The sequence below is a fragment of the Pinus tabuliformis genome, chromosome J, assembly GCF_031772625.1.
Source record: "Pinus tabuliformis cultivar Carrire ecotype Pingquan chromosome J, CPIR1, whole genome shotgun sequence".
In the NCBI taxonomy this organism is placed as follows: Eukaryota; Viridiplantae; Streptophyta; class Pinopsida; order Pinales; family Pinaceae; genus Pinus; species Pinus tabuliformis.
In genome coordinates this window covers 1,628,679,135-1,628,687,057 of record NC_142295.1, presented here as the reverse complement: position 1 = coordinate 1,628,687,057, position 7,923 = coordinate 1,628,679,135, and positions in this window count along the sequence as shown.

Sequence of the window (7,923 nt, the reverse complement as noted above, 5' to 3'; positions counted from 1 at the left end):
ATCATGGGGTTGAAGTTGAGCAAAGAAGATTGCAGTAGAAATCTCAATCTGACATTATAGAAAAGTATGACAGACAACTTGATGTATTTGACCGCCACTAGGCCAGATATAATGTCTCCTTGGGTGAGTTTGGTGTTGAGGTTCATGGAGACACTCAAGGAGATGCATTGGCAAGCAGCTAAAAGTATTCTAAGGTATGTTAATGGGACAAAATAGTATGGCATTTTGTACACCACAACAGATGATTTCACACTGGTTGGTTACACTGACAATGATTGGGAAGGAAGTGTCGATGACAGAAAAAGCACGTCAGGATATGTCTTTCGTTTGGGTTCCAGAGCCATTTCATGGGCCTCCAAGAAGCAGCCAATAGTTTCATTGTCAGCAGCAGAAGTTGAATATGTCGCCGCAACAGTAGCAACATGTCAAGCAGTTTGGATGAGAAGGATGTTGAGGGATATTTCCCATGACCAAGAGGGAATGAAAACTATTTTCTGTGACAACACTTTAGCAATTGCATTGTCAAATAATTTTGTCTTTCACAAGACGGCAATGTACATTGATGCTAAGTATAATTTTATTAGAGAGTTGATTAACAATGATGAAATTGTGTTGCAACACTGCAGGTCACAGAAACAATTTGTTGATATTTTCATAAATCCATTGGCACGTGAAAGTTTTTGTTATCTTAGATACTATTTGGGAATCGTCAATGGAAGCAGTAGTGATTAAGGGGGAGTGTTTGAAATTTTAATCTCAACCACCATGTTAAACACTTTGACAGCATTCATACTTGTCAGAAATATTTTGCAGCTTGCGGATCTATTTGCAGGCGGAAGGACTAAAGTTTGAGCAGAAGTACATTGCTGACCATTTCACAACACAGCAGAGAGTTTAAGACACTTAATGAATTTTGATAAATACATATGGGGAACATTCACTCCGCTACTGTTACCCACACTCCACAATACCTGCAAGTTCAGAAAACCATTTATTATGTAAAATCACCCATTCTCTTTCTTAATGATTTGCTCTGTCATGTATTAATGTCAAAAATGTATGTTTGGATAAATATGAATGTAAAAGTCATTTGCATAGTTGAAAGTAGAGAGGAGTCGAGTGTGTAAGTCTGAGAGGTAGTGAGGAGAAAATCATGGAGGAAATATTGGTGGGTGCGTGAAAACTAGTTTTACGAAGTTTTACAGACAATTACACCGCAACCCTAGTGAAGCGTAAATCACAGTAAGTTTTTGTGTTTTACTTGGATCTACAACCTCCATTTATCACGCGAATGTATTTTCCTATATTTTTAAAAATAATTTGAAGTGTGGTTTGTTGCGCTATGGTCTTAAACTTTCACAAGTATATTTACCGAAACCATTTTAATTTTACTCTGTTTTTCTGTTGTAAGTTCTTTGTTACAATTAAGCCTCTATGTAGTTGTGTTGTTCTTGCTGCGACTAAAGTTTTGACTTTCCACAACTGATTTCTAAGCCAGAATCCTCTCCTCTGCCCCTGTGAAATTTTCTAACAATTTCAACTCACTCTTTAGAATTCTTCCTTCCCTTTCAGTAAATACTAATCATTAGAATGAAAAGGGAGTCGCGGACAGATCATATTTTGTAGCAGGCATACCAGGTTTGTTTTGTTGTTAATGGGCCAAACATCTCACGTTACAACCGATCAAGGTTACATCACCTTCAAATGGGAATCATTAGAAAGAAGCTTGAATGATTTGGTAAATCAAGTATCTTATTGCTTTTTCCTTATGTTGGAATGGGTAATGCCCTGTATTGGATAAAAAAATAGTTATAATTTTTGAGGTTTCATTGATGCAGGGTAATGGGTTTGTAATGGATAAAAAATAGTTTATAATTTTTAGGTTTCATCCATGCAGGGTTTGATCAAGGAGGAGAAAATGGACTTCTTCAACTTAGGAAATGACCGAAAGAGAGTTCTTACAAAATGACCGATAGAGAGTTCATTCAAACTACAATGATTAGAGCTTCTGAGATGATCAGAAAATATTCCGAAAGAGGAAATGGAAGCCATAACAGGCTCAGCCTCTGCAAAGGATGCATATGGTAAAAAACTGTCAAAGCAAATGAGAGCAGTGTTGGAAAGTCTGATGAAACACCATTTTGGAGAAGAAATAATGGATGCGTTGTTCGAGAAATATGGAGAAATAATGGGGAGGAGATTGAGTGAATGCATCGAATATGGAAAGAGGGGAGGACATCTGGTTATAGTCCTCCAGCGTAAATGAAAGCTTTAATAACGTTGAAAACATCAACTAGCCCCGACAGGTCAGATTCCCTGTCAGTCCGACCCTCTGTCACGAGAGCCACTAGTCGATCTCTCGGGTCCATATTGATAGGCTTTGATAGATATGCTGAATGGGCTTGTAGCCTTATGGCTACTTATTGGTACATTATTATTTGTAAGAACAAAAAAAATTGTTACAAAAATAAAAGTAATTTGTATTACCGAAAAACAAAGGAAAAAAAAATGTCACAAAAATAAACTTTAAGTTGTATGAAATTAGTCTATATTTTATGGGCAGTTTGTTTATATGTTTATATTTTTATAATATAATATAAGAGTAATGGATTGGAAAATGTAGTCTCCAACCTCGTATGGTACACATTTTGTAATGTGATACATACACACACACCAAATTGGTGTATGAGACCCCCTTGTTTGTAGGATGAGGGACGTAGTGATTGGACTACTAAGTCTACGAAGGGATACATACTCTACCGCCCTCTCGTTTTGAACCTATGACCTATTATGAGGAAACACATTCTCTTCACCATTAGGCCCCTCAAGCTATAATAATAATAATAATAATAATATTTATAACTACAATTAATTATAATTACTAATTAAATAAGTTTAGATTTATAAATTGGAAGAATTTATTCACAGAGCTAGCTTACAAAATATTATTATTATTTCATATTCAAAGCTAAGATGTAATACATTTATATAGTATTTATAAGATCCAACTAATTCTAAATTTGGATATTTTTGTTGAGAGAATGTATCAACAATCTTCAACAAACCAAACCAACTATAGAATTGTAAGCATTAATTCTAACACCCTCCCTAAACGCTTACATTACAAAAATCAATTACAATATGCAAAAATTATAGTACCAAAATTAAAACACAAATATGTGTATGATATAGTCATCATTAACACTTGCACCCACTCTAGAATCTCATTGTCTGTGTTATTTCTTCTCCACAATTTCGAGCTTAGCACTTGACCCATTTAAGATACATGTTCCTACAACCATCATTGACATATTTATAAGATGGAAGATTCTTAACATACTTTCTTCTAGACACTGTGCCAGAGAAGCAATCTCAATGATGAACCATTCTATTGACAAACTACCATCTGATGAAGACATAGCACATTACATTCACTAGTTATCTAGGAAAGTTGTCTAGATACTAAATGTCTCCAACAGTCAATCTTACAAAGTGGGCTATATTACAATATAATTTTGACTTTTGATTACTCTTTCACCATTTGCTAAAATACATGTAAAATATATTATTTTACCATGACATCACTCTTCAAACATTATCAAATTCCCAAAACTATAAAGGATAATATTATTTTATTCCTTGTTATTTTAATGGTAGTAACCATAGGGAAATGTTGAGTTTGCTTCCACTACGCTATTTAGTTATCCAAGATGCTTGACTGTGCGCTTGACATCATCAACAACTTTTGGAGGTCCTAGGAAGCAGAAAGAAGTAGATGTATGTCATACATTCCTCTTGTCTTCATTACGCAGGAAAGATTTGCATCAAGAAAAGGACAATAAACAAATGGGATTAGGAAATAGAATAGATGAAAAGTTACATATTCCAAGCTGGGAATCCCTCCATTCGACCAAACAACACCTGTCACCTTTCCATGCTATAGGGTGCGAAATTTAAGGTTGTTGGGCATAAATCCCAACATAAACAAGTCACCTCAATCCAATATTTGATCCTCCACCACCACAAATGTCTTACCATATCCTTGAACATCTACTTCTCGGAGAGCATATTTTTTTTTTTCTTGTAACAGAAGGTTAACAAATCCCTTATTTGTTCCCTTTATCACATCTCTAATTGGAAATCACTACGCCTATGAAAATCCTTTCATTTCTTCTCTTCCTAGATCAATATTATAGTAAGCATGTTGTCACTCATGAACTCACCAATGTTCTTCCCAGCTAGGACTACACAATAAACCTGATGCCTCATGAATTGATGACAATTGTGGCCGCTTATGTGTCAATACTCTTGTTTAATTGATATAAAGTATCATCCAAATATCTGAGAATGCAATTGTAGACATTGATGCTCTCAGTCATATTGACAATTTTGTAATAGTAGTTTTGGATTTGTAAACTATATTTGTTAAATTCCTCCATAATAAATAACTAAAATGATTCCAGTTTGTGTATTTTTTCTTGAAATATACAAGAAATTGTCAATAAATATTTCATATTCTCCTCCTCTTCTTCTTTGTTTATAGACTCAATGACCAGGACCATGTCATCCTCTCGTTCATCTTCAAACAATACTCATTTTCAAAGAGCATCACATAATTGGTTGTTATAAAAATTACCATAATTTTCAACCAAACAAACAACACAGAAAATTATCTACTCTCACACACCTTCGCTTTGATACCAAATTGGAAGAATTCATGCATAGAACTAACTCACACAATATTATTATTATTATTTCATATTAAAAACTAAGATAAAATACATTTATATAACATTTATAAGATCCATCTAATTCTAAATTTGGAGATTGTTGTCGAGAGAATATCTCAACAACCTCCAAAAAACAAAACAAAATATGCTATTGTAAGCGTTAATTCTAACACCATCTTAACTTCGAATCTACCAAGGGCTGAGAGTGATCAAATTTATTTTCAATTTTAAAAAGGTTTGTATCTCAAGATATTTGATATCTCTCGATGCTGAGTTAAGATGGATCTAGCATGGCATAATACACCTATAAAATCATGAGGTGTAAGTTAGTTAGGTTTAGTCCTTATTAGGGTTCAAGTTTAAACTTCATAGGAAAGATTAAGGAAGAAAGTCACTTTTAAGGGAACTAAATTATCCAAGAGACTCACACATATTGTTATTACAGTATGTCTAGTATAACCATATAAATTAAATTGCTAGTAAATACCCATAGGCATCAATCCATAATAAATATATTTATGACTTGACTTTACTTGCTTTATTATATATTTATATATATATATATATATATATATATATATATATATATATATGTTTTTACAATATCATGAAAAAACAAATATATACTTATAAGCATAGTTAACAATAAATATATTATAATAATTTTTAACTTTAAAAATTAATTTTCAAAAATGTACTTTTATTTATAATTTTAATATTACACTTTTCACATTTAAATTTATAATTACAAAACCTTTATTAAATCTATTAAAAAAACCAATATGTTATAACCCATCAAACAAAACATCCCGAGATCAATGGTGGACAACGCACAAGAAAATGGACAAGGTCAACAACCCCTCAAAACTTAGTGAGTTTTAACAAAAGTGAAACTGAAAGATCATTTGAAAATTTCTAGATATTTACACTGAAGGTATTCCTGTGATGGGTATGGTTGGGTAGATTCAACCAATAGTAGAGACTCAATTTCATCCTCCTCTACCCAAATTTTTTTGAAGACATGGAAAAATACAAAAATTAGAAAGTTTCAAATTAATTATGCTTTTCTGGACAAGATTTCATTGTCCGCAATTACTAGCGATGGGTGTAATTATGGATTCTTTCTTGAAGTTCGATAATATTGGCACATTGTTTAGATAATCTTCGGAAAAATCACATAACCAATCTTTTGTCGACGCGTTTCGAACCAACCAGTGTGGTTCATCGTCAGGACAAGTTGAAGAACCAATCCGGCTTAGCTTGAATAAATAGAGTGTGCAGAGATTCAAACGGCTATATTGCCAACGGCTAATTTTGACCTAATTAAATTGGTTGTTTGACTAAGATCATTAGGTCAAAATTAGCCGTTGGCAATATAGCCATTTGAATCTCTGCACACTCTATTTATTCAAGCTAAGCCGGATTGGTTCTTCAACTTGTCCTGACGATGAACCACACTGGTTGGTTCGAAACGCGTCGACAAAAGATTGGTTATGTGATTTTGCCGAAGATTATCTAAACAATATTATGGATCACAGAAGTCTAAATTCCTTAATATTGGCACATGTCATTTTAATAGTTTCAGAAACCTTTTAATAACAAAAAACACAAAAAAATTGCAAATTATTTCCCTATATTCATTAAACCAAACAAAACAAATTTTCCGACCATTTCCATCTAACGCCAAACATCTTGCTAACAAATTTCTTACCAGATTTGAAACTTGTAGATTGAAAATTACAAGAATTTGGAATATATAGATCTAAGTAGGAACAAATTTTCTGGCCAAATCCATCTAGAGCTAGTTAGCATGAGGAGTGTCAAATGCCTATATATGTATAATAACTTCCTAGAGGAAGCTATTCTAGATTCAATCTTTGAAAAGAATCCAATTTTGGAGATTGATCCAAGGAAAAATAGATTGAGTGGATCAATAGAATTTTCCATAAGCAATTGTCGAGACCTCACAGATCTTTATCTCCAAAACAATAAGTTGTATGGGAAGATACCAGAAGGCTTAGACAACATTCTCAATTTAGTCCACTTCAATGCCAGTAGCAATAATTTGGAAGATAATATTCCGAAATAGTTGGGACAATGTATCAAAATCATTGAACGCAACCTGTCATGGAACAATATTAGTGAAGAAATATCACTAGAAATTGGAAAATGTGGTGGTATCAACCTTCTTGGTTTCATAGGAAATGATCTCACAAGGAACATGCCTTATTTCCTTAGATTTATAAAGAATCTTAAGCTAGTTCTTTTGGGTGAGAATTCCTTGTCTAGTGAAATTCCTCCAGAGATAGGTAGGTGCAATGAGTTGAATTTTTTGAATTGAATAAAAATCTCTTTGAGGGATCATTACCATTGGAGATGGGTCAATTGTAGATTCTAAATGTTCTAAATCGTTATGAGAATATCATCACTAGTTCCATCCCTAAAGAAATTTCCAATTGCACAGAATTGACAAATTTCAAATTAGATACAAATAACCTCAATGGATCAATACCATCTGAGCTAGGTCGGTTGCAGAATCTCAAGTTGCTTCACTTGTTCAATAATTCACTAAAGGGTTCCATCACTAAAGAGCTTGGTAATTGTCATTAATTGACATAATTGAATCTCAATACAAATTAACTAGAGAATTCGATATCGTCTGAGCTGAGTCAATTGCAAAATTTGGGCTTCCTCCATTTGTTTAAAAATTATTCCAATGGCTCCATCCCTAAAGAGCTTAGTGCTTGCACAAAATTAAAATAATTGAGGTTGAATACAAATAAATTAGAGGGATCGATACCATTTCAGTTGGGTCACTTGAAAAATATATAATTGTTTCATTTGTATGAAAATCTTCTTAATGGATCTATCCTCGAAGAGCTTAGCTACTACAAGAATATGGCAGAATTGGGGTTGAATACAAATCATATCGAGGGGACTAAACCTTCGTGTTTAAAAATGTAACTAGGTTTGGTATTCATAATGACATGTGTTATTGAGATTTTATGTAATTGATGCAAAGAAGAAAAATAAAATTATTATAGTATTGCTTGTCTCATGGGTTTCATGAGTAAGGAATTTTATTTTTAGTATGACTTTGTTAGGTCCCTATAATACTAGTGATTACCCCATTACTATTGTAGTTGTATCCCTTATTAATATTTTTGTACCCCTATTGTCCCTAGATTTTTAT